General features: G+C 41.0%; 1 long non-coding RNA gene across 5 annotated transcripts in view; it reads left to right on the top strand.

Annotated features, from left to right (window-relative positions):
• LOC107514185 overlaps nt 1-12,243 on the top strand; it is a 299,773-nt gene that overhangs the window by 138,299 nt on the left and 149,231 nt on the right. For all 5 annotated transcript variants that reach the window (XR_004954341.1, XR_001597717.2, XR_004954342.1 and 2 more), the window contains exon 2: nt 1,268-1,343. This is a non-coding gene — a long non-coding RNA (uncharacterized LOC107514185). The remainder of the gene's footprint in view (nt 1-1,267; nt 1,344-12,243) is intronic.

Here is a 12,243-nt window from a genome sequence, read left to right on the forward strand (position 1 = left end):
CATGAGTAGCACCTCGGAGATTTTCTCCATTATTTTCTCTGCTAGTTCCTGCTCCTGTGATCTTAGGAAAGGAGGAGAAGAGAGAGAAAGGGAATGATCTTATAGAACTGGCACCCAGTGGGTGGTCCGATTCCGGCTTTTTTTTTTTTTTTTTTTTTTTGCTTCTTTGTCAAATACTTCAGGCATCCTTAAAGATTACCTAAAAATTTAGTTAAAACATGGGCTGGATTCTCTGGATGACCAGCAGATAACTAGCTCATCATTTCAGTGTCCAAGCAAATTGGCATGTGAGCTTGGAATACCATTGGCCCCAGGAGTCCCCTAAGAATATGGGAGAGGAGATGAACTAAACGTTTAAGTAACAGCTTCATGTCAAGGAGAAGCTGAATAGTTTAGAGGATTCTGTGAGGATGGTTTTCCTATAGGAAAAATTTGGGCAAATGGCCGGAAGCCTCAGAAGAGCTTATACGGTGGCCCTCAGTACTGTATTTACATAGAAAATAAAAATTTAGCTAATGTAATTATTACTACTTTATTACAAGCTTTAAAGTGATACCATCCATCTCATTGAATTAGTATTGTTGATTTAAATATTACTGGTTTTTGTAGATTTGTCTGGATTTAATTGCTAAATTTGATTTGGTTTTACAGTTTTGTAAGTGTGGGGACTTGTGCATAATCGAGATTTGCACATATTAAGTAACGTATGTATTACAGCATACCATAGTATTTTATGTCAATGCTGAGACATCTGACAATTTTTTTTAAAAAATATGGAATACTATTCAATTTCGAGAAACAGTGGCTCAGTATTTGAATGTTGTCATTTGGACATAGAAATATCTTTTTAAAAAATTATTCCCTCTACCATTTTTTAATGGATTTAATACTTTTAAAATTCTTTCCTGGAAAAAATTTCTTTTCTGGAATTTTATTGAGATTTTTTTTAAAAAAGCAGAGACAGGTATATGCGTTAAATAAATTTTAACCCAAAATTTCTTGTACATCTTCACTAGGTTTAAAGTGCCATGTAATTTTTATTCTACTAAAAGCGGGCCATTTTTTTTTCTTTTCTGATATCTAATTGATAATTGGGTATATTCAATATTACTGACATTTCTGCATTGATGTTGCATTTAGTAATTTTAAAAGAACTATTGCTAATGTTTTTCTGTGGATTTTCTTATGTATATAATTTTGTTGTCTGCAAAGAATAACCATGTGTTTGTTCTCTTTTCCTCTCTAACTATTTTTTGGTCTTTTTTAGCATCTAGGAACTCCAGTACATCATTGAATACTGAAGGTGAACACAGAGAGCCTCGCTTCATCCTGCTGCGTGTGAGGTAAGTCACACATTTTCATTGTTTAATATGTACCTTTTGTTCTTTTTGATTGATGTTCTTCGTAAATTTAAGTACATTTCATTCCAACTCTAATTTGCTAAGAAATTTAGGTGTAAATTTCTAAATAACACACGAGAATTTTATGTCAGCAAATATTTCTTCTGCATCTATTGAAGTGACTAGTTTTCCTTCTTGGTGCTATAATTCATGGTACAAATCTTATTTTTCTATTTGTTTGAATCCATTCTTATAAAACAAAGATGTTTTTCCAACACCGGTGTCAGTTCTTGGAGATCAGGGATATTTGTTTCTGCATCTCCCACCACAGCTAGCTGGGCATCTTAACACGTAACCACCGCTCAGTAAAATTCGCCGATGACTGTGATGGTACTTAAAGCTCTCAGAACTTCCGTGTTTCATGTGGAGCATGAAGTCGATCCGTTAATACTCGGCTTTTCTGTCCCCTGCCTACTCTGGCATCGCAAACAGTTTGCAAGAAAAGCAGGTTATGTACGTGCTAAGGATCAGTCTGGTTGGGAGACACTTTTTATGCAAAGTCAAAAATGTGCCCATTGGGTGGCCGTATGGTTCCACATCCTTCGTCTTTTGAAAGCATGGGGATGGTTCTCTTTTCAGTGGGCATAAGTCACGGGGCTCTGTGCTGCCGATGGGGAGAGATGGTTCTGCGACTGTGTGTTGTTTTATTGTCATTGAGGGGAATGAGGCATTCTTTTCTCTTGGAGATAGGCATAGATTTAAAAAAAAAAAAAAAAAGGTTGGTTCTTCCTTGGTCCCTGCATATCCCAAAGTCACCAGCTGTCAGGCCAATCAAGTAAGCAAATATAGCCTCCAGCGTAGAATGTGCTTGGGAAGATAAGATTGAGCTCAGCCTAGAGACACATCGTGAGCGTGTAAAACACCAACAGAAACAACACTGGAAACCTCAGCCGCAGGGTCAGGGGACGCACACTCAGGGCGGTCCTCCCAGTTGCCACGCCCTCACGTGTGGCATGTTTGCCCGCTCACGACTATGGTAACAGCTTGCGAGAAAAGAGAATGCTTCATTGTGAAGTCCACTGTTGAGGACGCGGGAGGCAGGGCTCAGATCTGTCTCTGCCACCCACCGCTCGGGGTGAGACTTCTGGGGCTTCATGGGAACGTGGAAGAGCTGACAGGGAACGTTTTGTTTGGGAGGGTTTTAAAACTTGGCCATTTATAGTAAGACCTGGTACGGGGCTTCAGCACCAGCTCTTCCTGGACAGCGGACCCTTCGCTTCCGAAAGGGTTCTGGTGTTCAGCATCCAGGCGTGTTCTTGTCTTTGGTTCTATGGGGGCCAGGACTTTGCTTCCGGCTGTGATTGGAGGTCAAAATTCTCTCCTATGAGCATATTTCAGCTGCAAGGCTTGTGGTTTCGTGTTATCTCTGAAAAACAACTCAGTATCTTGTTAGAAACAGGATAAGGCCGTTTTGAGCTGGTTCTGCGATTATAAATCTTGACCATAATCCTTCAGCTTTCTGATTTAATTCTTGAGAATGGCTGACCCAGTGACTCCATGTGGGCCACTTTAATGTCAGAGAGCTGTGAGACTCACAGACCCCCTGACTACAGGTGTGTTACCTGGGGCAGATTCCCGAAGCTTTCTTAAGATCAGTGTTTTTCATCTGTAAGATGGGGACAACGTTGATTGATTGTCAGATATATTATGAGGCTTGTGAGATTCCATATGTAAAGTCCATAGCTTTAGATCAATGACCCAATAAATCGAAGTTGTTTTGTTTGTTCTTTTTCCTCTTACCTTTTAAGAGTTGGAGGAATAGCAACTCAATCCTCTCTGAGCTCTAAGAGTGCTTCTTCATTCTGGTGAATTATCAAAATCATCTTGGGGAATTTGAAAGACAAATAATATCAGGCTCCACCTTGCTTTAGGGGATCTGAGGTGGAGCCCAGGAATACATACTCTAAAACGCCATCCACCAAGTTCAAGGATCACTGTCCTCGGGAGCAGGGTCAATGTGCCACTTATATTTTGGATCCTTAATTCCTAGAAAAGGGTCTCACACAAAGAAAGTGCTCAGCGGAAGTCTGTTAAATGAATTCTAAACAATTCCCCTCTATCACCCGTGAATGATGGAATCGATTCTGCTGTTATTCAAACTGACCATTCAGAAGATGGATTATTGGGCTAAGTATGACTGGTCCAATTAGAGAAAAGCACCATTATAAAGCACCTGAAAGTAAAATTGATTTGGCTCTGTTATATAACACGATACAGAGTAAACTTGTCTTCTTATGGCATAAAAGCCAGGACTTACAGCCTTTTTTATGTGAGATACTTGTAGCAAAGACCTATTACCTGGTGTTTCACGGCTGTCTCCTACATCTGTCCAGGGTAGGGACAGCCATGTCACTTCTGCCGTCACTGTGCAGAGAAGGCATCGCGTGCAAGACGTGCGCTTGACTGCACCAGGCAAAGTTCTTACGTTATCCTTCCTCTTCTCCCTCTCACATGGCATGGCGCAGCACTTTAAATCATGAAAGTTAGTCTGTAGCAGTTTGTGTATCGATGTTTAAAATGTCCAGGTTTAACAACTCAACAGCTGCCACAGTACCTGAGACCACCTGATGCTTAAACCTTCTAACAGGAGCTGGAGAGGTCAGTCTCTTCCAGAACAGTTTTAGATATTCCAGTCCAAATTTTGTCTGTTGGAAAGTGAGAAATTTAAATAATCGAATTTTAGAAAAAATAGAGAAAATAGGAATTAATGTTAATCAGCTCTCTGGAGGAGACTTTTTAGGTTTCAAGCAATGAAAGAATTCACAAATAGGACTATAAAGATATAAAGCAAATAAGTCTAAATTAAAGAGCAAAAAATAAACTGGGGAAAGTATTCAAAGTATATTGCAGAAAGAACGAATACATCTAAAGAGAGTATATGAATTGTTACAAAAATTAGATATCCTAAAAATAAATAGACAAAATATAGTATCAGTTAATCTAGAAAGGAGGAAAATGCAACAGGTTAGTATGCATCATATGCAAAAATTCAATTTATAAACAAAAAGTACAAATTAAAAGTAAGTTTCTATGTTATTTTCTCCTTTCAAATTAACAGAACTTAAATATTTATATGTACCTTTTAAATGACAATACCCTGTGAAAGGGGGGAAAAGGAGTTATAACTATGAGAGGATTAATTTACATGAGCTTATATAGAAGGACATTTAGAAACATTTATGAAGAGATGTAAAAATGATCAGATCTACTGACCTAATAATTCTACTTCCGAAAAATCCTAATGGAAAAAAAAAAATAGGAAAAAAGAAAAGACAAAAACAAGAATTAAAATTCAGATCTGCAAGAAAAGATTTATTTTTTGCAATATAATTTATTACTGTAAAAAGTTGAAAACTAGCTAAGAGTAGAAATGAATAATGTTAGTTTCAACGTGATTCATTATCCAATGAACTATTATGTGACTGTTAAAATGTATGGAAATAGCACATAATATTATAATCCATTATATAATTATAGGAAATGCAGAATACCAAAAAAATATACAGAATAATCACAACTATGTTTAAATTTAACCCTCTGCCCCTGCAAAAATTGAAAAAAAGGGCAAAGATCTTTTCATAGAAGAATTACATCCATTTGGTATCTCATGGATTGGTTTGTTGTTGAGTAGCTTTGATTGCCAGATTTTTTCCTAATTATCTCTCTTTGTATATTACTTATATATATATTTTTCTAATTATCATGCATAGGGGGAAAAATAATAACCGACTCAAAAGAATGCCCTCTTGCACTTGCTAACGCAGGAGTGCAACTCCGTCCTGAAAACTCCAGGAGTTTAAGGATGCTGGGTGGACCTCGCTGTCCACAGTGAAAGTGTCCGAGTCAAAGAGCCTCAGAAGATTGTCCCGTTCACCTTCGTGAACCAATGAGGAAACCAGTGCGTTGAGTTGAGGACAGATGATTAGAACGACGTTGGGTAGGAAAACAAAATACAGAGATTAATAGTTACCCGTTTTCTAGAGGAAATTGTCTAGACTTTTAAGGAGTAGAAAGAAGAGAAGAAAGATTTGGCTGTAAAAATAACTCAAAAGTCTGCAGTAGGCACATAGGATGAAATTAAAAGCTAACAAATGGGACATGTTCTGAAAATGCGCGAGCCTCCCTGAAGTTTGCTGTTCCTAGAACTGTTTTTGCTCACTTGCCAGCTGGGGGGATTCCTTTGGCAGGAGCAGGAATGCATCCTGGGGTTGCTTCTCCTTCTTGGGGGCGTTCAGAAACAAAACCTCTTGTTCTCTTGCACAAACCCTCACTATCTGCCCAGGGGATGGCTGAGGGCTGCTGTTTTCCTCAGAGTTGTACCTGCGATTGTTCTTTGGTAGAAAATTATTTATTCATTGTGTGATTATGGGAATGTACATTTTCCAAATATAATATTAATGTTACATGTATCCAGAAAAGGAAATGGGAATTCATTTCGTGTGGCACCTGTGAATCACCTTTGAGGAGGCTTATGGGACCGGACTGAAATAGTCCTTTGCATTAGATGTTTAGGATGGATTAATTGTAGACCTGAAAATGAAAATAAAAAAGACAAGACCTTAGAGATTACATTTAGTTTAATAACCTCATTCACACACATAGCTGTACCCTTAAGCAGAGTCTCTGAATGCCCAGATCTGTGCTCTTTCCTTTATTTTTTTAATTTTCCTTAAGGTGAACATATTAATAAGTAAACAGGACTTTGTGTCTCTTCACATTTCCCCACTCAGATTGGTATCTGCTGCTTTAAATGCCTGAGTCAAAAGCTACTAATGATTCGTGTAAACACATCTTAGAAAAAGAGATGAACAAGCATTTGATAGTGATCAACCTGAACCTTGTATCTTCTAGAATAGGCAGAAAGAAAGAGTGGATCGCGCAGAAGAGTTGAATGATTATGCATTTACTTATTTATTGGACCTATGTTTGTAAAGCATCGTGTGCTCTATAAAATGTGCCTTAGGAACTATAGGATTCACAGGAATGTCATGCTGACACCTATCCTGCTCTTCAAGTCCTTTGTGTTCAGTCATATAAGCAAACGATATTCCTCGGACTGCAGTGTTGTGTGAGATCATTTCAAGTAGCACTAGCACTTTTCGTTTTTATAGCCAAGTACTTGTTTCGTTATGCATGAAATTGTAACTAGCACATGGAACCTTACTTTGTGGATAGTACTGCTTAGGATAGATACAAAGACATATTTTAAGTAATTCGTATTACAGGTGGTATTGGACAGAGATACGAGAATGACCTAAGTTCGAGAAGTGATTAAGACGTTCCTGCGCTGAAGGAATAATAATTTGCAGAGGTTAGAGTGGCCCTTTTGGAGGCATTTGCTTGCAGGTTTGCGATTTAATTCTAGGCCAGCGTTGAGGCAACACATTGATTAAATGGTCTTTGAAGCATCGGTCACCTTAATGACCAGAGAAAAATAACCCTTGACTCAGCCCTCACTCAGGAAGGAGTCGAACAGAGCCAAGGCATCCGTCACCTTGTGCTGATGGAACTTGCCATAGCAACGGAGCCAGATTCTCTCAGGATCCATTCATTGCAATGCACACTTTTTTTTTCTTCCTGTATGTGTTTCAGAAATTATAAGTGTGCAGTGAAAAGAAACAAAGGAACCACGAAATCCTAGCATTTTTTTAAATCGTTATCTTCCTTTACTCTCAAACACTTCGCTTGGAGAGTAAGCACACAATTGTGTTCCCCTGAGTCACCCAGAACTCCTGGAAGGTGGGCTGAGGACACATCGCTGATTTTTACAGAGCGAGCTAGAGGGACTCAGAGCCGTCACTCGAGGAAGCCAAGCATGGAGAGGAGAAAGGCAATGCCCAGGTTTTCCAGACCAGAGACTTCTAATGCTGCTTCAACCAAGAGCCAATGCGACCGACCAGCCCCTCTCCCCAGTCACGAAGGTCCGGAGAGAGACCCTGGGCAAGGTGAAGAGTCAAAGAAACAGCCCGATGTCTGATAAATGCTGCTTTTTCATGACCGTCAGAGAGGTCATTGGGGGTGCACTGTGGTGCCAAGGACTAGAAAATAGCAACAGTCGTTGCACAGTGCCTTGTAGGATGAAGTGTGCCATCGTTGTCGGAAAAAATCACTCCCAGGAGATGCTTAAGCGCTGAGTAGAATGGGGTTTTGATGGGCGCCGGGACTGAGTTCCAAGCTGCCGGGAGTGGCGTCCGCGGAGGAGGGGTGTTCAGTGACGAGGCGCTCCTCCCAGGGGTGTTCCTTAAGACCCTTCTTTTTCCTTATGACCCATCATGCTGCTTTTACTGTGGCTTCTGCCAGGACACCGTCCCTGTCTTCATACTGGCTGTTGAGCAGATCCAGCTAAAAGCATGGCCCCTTGTGTGGGAAATTGATCTGCCACTTCAGTGTAATTTCTTTACCTACAGATCGTGACGCTTCCCATTCGCTGGCAGAGATTAAAAGAAATTGCAAGCAAACAGCCCGAATTTAGCTTATGAACTACAAAACGTTCCGTTTTTCTCGCCGTATTGGAATCAGTTCTTTTATTTATGAAGAGCTTAAATGAAATGCATTGCTGCTGATGTTTTTTTTTAAACCTCTGCCACTCATTTTCTTGGGAGACTAATTCCGTATTTCATAAAATACAATGTATTGAATTTAAAATTTGGGTGTCTTAGTAGAGAATAATTTCATCTTCGGTCTACCCCAGTCAGATAATTTTCTTTTTTAGGAGAGCTAGATAACTTTCACTGTTCTTGAACCTCAGAGCCATGAAATCTGAGGTCTGTCATAACCGCCTGTCACACCTGACCCCTCACAGCCGTGCGTTAATAATCATTCCAGGCCCCCAGCCTTACATTCGTTAAGCTCTGTCATGAAAAAGCTGCCTTGTTAGGGTTTTTTATGTGGATAAAGTTTGGAAAATACCATCTATACTTCGAAGACATAACCTCTTTCTTCTTGAAGTTTGCAGTTTATCAGACTGGATGTTCATTTATTCATTAGTATGCCCATGAATTTTTAAAATGTGCGTGTGCTACATTCCCGTGCTAAGTAGTAGTTCATTTTTTTTTGTTTTTACTTACATCAAGCCACGATTTTTCTTTCCCCCAAATTCATAGATATAAGCCGTGGGAAAGTAAGACATGCGTGTAAATTACAGGGTCTGTCTAGGAAAGTCTAAGGCAGAGGTCGAACGTGGTACATGACATTACAGGGAAGAGGAGGCTAATTTCCAACGGGGGAAGGAAGACGAATCCTTGGAGCTGGTGACATGTGAGTCACGTTGTGAACGATGAGTAGAGAGGACCTTGGAAGCAAGAGCAGAGGTAGGTGTGGGGAGCCAGGATTTGCAGAAAGGGGTAAGTCAGACCACTGTAGGAACTATGAGCAGGTTCGGAGGAAAGGCAGGCCAGTTTGTCCAAAGTCTCACTGTCATTCTCAAGAACTTGACCTGTGTTCCACAGGAAGCCACTAAATGGCACGATCAGTATTAATATCGCCAGACACGTTCGATGGGTGGTTTCCCACCCCCTTCCTCACTTCTGATGTTCCTTTTTCCTTCACCTGCCATAAATTCACTTAAAGTACAGCTGGGAAACTTCATGATTTGCCTGCATTTTGATTCCACAACAAAGACGATGTCGACGTGATGTCTCTTCAGGGCGCTGCACCCAGCTCGGGCTGGTGAACGCGCTCACCGCTGTGGTCTCTCACTGCGGTCAGAAGCGATGAATGCAGATTGCACGTGTGTAAAAAGAAGACGTTCTTTCATTTTAAACCTTGGAGCATCTCCAGAGAGAGGATTAGGTAGGGAAATGAATGGCATCATTTGCATAATTTTGGGGAAATGTGATGAATAATAAACCGCATTTGGAAAAGCTTGCTCAGACTCTCCCCCCAATATGTTGGTGCCATATGGTGCATCGCCTAAGCACAAACAGGAAGTAAAAATTCCACACGATGCAGTAGTCGTAGCAAAAGCAAAGGACCCCGTGGTCACATGCTTTGATGCCAAACGCAAAGTGCATAAATCACAGCAGCCAATTTTAGATTCAGCCTGTATAGCTATCTGGTGAGTTGAAAAAGAATACATTCTTTAGGGCTCCAGGGATACACTTAAAAGTCTGACACCACTCTTGCCAGCGAGATGCACCGAAGATAAAAACGAGAGGAATAGGTTTACCTTGTAAAGTTAGAGGTTTCAGTGGGATGAGAGAGAAGCTGTTCCTCAAGTCAGTCTCTTTTCTTAGTAAGCTTGGAAGCATCGCTCAGCCTAGAAGCTGGGGACAGAGTGGTGGACGTCAAGCTGAGAGCTGTCTATACTAACATCATGGTCTGGTGGGGCCATGGTCAGGAGAGACCTGCCACCTGTCAGGGGTAAATCTGCTCAGCTTGACCATTTTCACCTTCTCTAGGGGGCACGCCCCCCAATTGCCTTTCACAATTTTAACCAATAAACTGCAGTGCCAAGGAGGAAGTCACTTCTGCGACACTGGGCTTCCCTTTAGAATGAACTGCGTATTCTGGAGCTGAATTTAAGCGGTTCTAGGTTAACTATTACTAAGGGAAACTTCTCAGGCTGACCAGGTCTCCATGTCTGGTTTCTGAGCTCTATTGGAAATGAAAGACAAACCTTTCTTGAATTCATCCCATAGCTTGGCTTGGCAGCATCTTCAGGTTCCCAAGGGCTAGCACGGTGCAGTAGAGATGGGGTGAGCAAAGGCCAGCATTTGAAACATCACAGGCCAACAGGAACTATGGCATGGCAGTAGCAGCTTCAGAGGTCACCCCAGTCTGTGATTAGGAACTAGAGTTCCCGGAGTCACACGAGCGACATGGGTGACTTCTAAGCTACGTCCAGGCTGTCCTCGGCTTCATTTATCAACATGCTGGTCACACTGTCAGATTTGTAGACATCTAAGATAAGAAAACATATTAATTTTCTTTTCAGCAAATGAGAACAAGGGGGGAGGGTGGCGAATTTAATTTGTTTTGACCCATCTAAGTCTGACATCAAGCCATGCTCATAACCTGTCACACAACATAGGGCATTTTTTAGTAGCTCACAATCTAGGTGGAAAGATAAGATCTAACTCCGATATATACAGAGTAGCAACAATTTTAAAAGTATACGTATCACTGCTGTATGGACATATATAGATATATAATGAATATAATATTTATTTTGAGGGTTGGGATAGCTACATTGGCTAACGCAGGTTTCTCAATTAGATTGTATTCTTTTTGTGGGAAGTATCCATGGATTTTCCTCTCGCGTGCTTCTGGTTAAGGGATAGTAAACAGTCTCATGCAGTAACTCGGATCCATTCCTCAGACTTAAGTTTCTGCTTGACCCCCCTCCTCAAAACTTTCTCTTTTCCCCTCTGGAGAGTTCCTGCTCTGTTTAAACGAACCGCTTTGCACCTTTGCTCTGCCCTGTTGTCTTCACCGAACCCCACTAATCTCAGAGGTCAGACTTCTCCGTGGCCCTTTTAGGCATAGAAGCTTATTTTCCCAAGACACAGCTATGTCGGGACTTTCCCATCCCACTGTTAGGACCTTCCAGCCTCCCGAGGAAACCCTGGGTCCTCTGAGTTCCATTGTGCTCAGCTAATTTACACTCATCCCCCTCCTGGGCACTGCCATCGAACAACTTTCTCTTCGGTCCCTGGCATCATCTGAGGGTCTTAGTATGTGCGCCTATGTCCCATCTGACACCCGTGCCTGCCTTAGTCCCTTGACTTCATTGTTTTTATGTCACCAATCTCCATGGGTTTATTCTGGACCTTGATAGCAGCTCACACCCTTCTGCCTCTTAAATGTACAATGCCAGCACTCTGCCAATTGGTTCTGTCTGCCATCCTGGTTGGCTGCTTCTGACTCCTTTTCCCCTCGTGGCTGTACCCACCGTAGGCGAGCACCCTTCCCCCTGTGGGTCCGATTCAGCAACAGCTGCTAATTGATTATGAGTTTGGTCTGTACCTTTCCCTTCCCGAGTCTTCATTCCTTGGTCTCAAAAATCTCTAATTGATTTCTATGAGTCCTGTAACTCTCTGGCTATCACCAGCCATCATAGGCAAGAAGAAATCATTGCTTCACAAAGAGCTACAGGCATATTACTCACTCTGCTTTCGACTCGTGTGAAAAAGCGACTAAATGAAATTGACTTGGAATACAATATTTATTTATGTGGATTTTATCAGAATGAGCCTCAACCATTTTCGGAAATCCAGCCGTGGAAATCTCTGTGCTGAGAAGCCATGGATCATTCATGGTAGCAAAGCCAGTGAGAATTTTTAAAGTCTGGATAATAGCACAATGAGAAGATGTAGAACCCAAGTCTCAAGGAAATGGTTTAAGGATACAGCCTGCAAGTGATTTTTAAATATTTCTTTTCAGCACAGCTCTTTTATTGGACCTCATTAAAATGTCTCTGCGTTGTTTTCTCATCATACCATTTAATTAAAACCCTCTGCTAGATTCCTCCCAAGTTTCATTTGTGATCCACATGAGCAAACATTCTGGAGACTTACGCTAAAGAGAAATGTAGGGGAGTTATAGCAGCTTGCTTTTATTATCGTGAACAGTAAACATTTTAGCACTCCATCTCCATTTCTTAAAATTAATTCCTTTGCATCAGGTATTAATTACTTAGATTTAGGTAAAAAACACTGTACATGTCTGAAATCATAAAAATGGGAAGAAGAGACAGAGAAAGACACTTTTTTAATGCTTACTTCTTGTTCTGAAGCTTTGCTTCTCACATGTAAATCCAGGAAAGGCTAAGCAAAGACACCATTTCTAAAAACTGATTTTCGTCATTTGGCAGGAAGACAGTTAACAGTTCCTCATCCTGCTG

The sequence above is a fragment of the Rousettus aegyptiacus genome, unplaced genomic scaffold (genome assembly GCF_014176215.1).
Source record: "Rousettus aegyptiacus isolate mRouAeg1 unplaced genomic scaffold, mRouAeg1.p scaffold_m13_p_14, whole genome shotgun sequence".
Classification (NCBI taxonomy): Eukaryota; Metazoa; Chordata; class Mammalia; order Chiroptera; family Pteropodidae; genus Rousettus; species Rousettus aegyptiacus.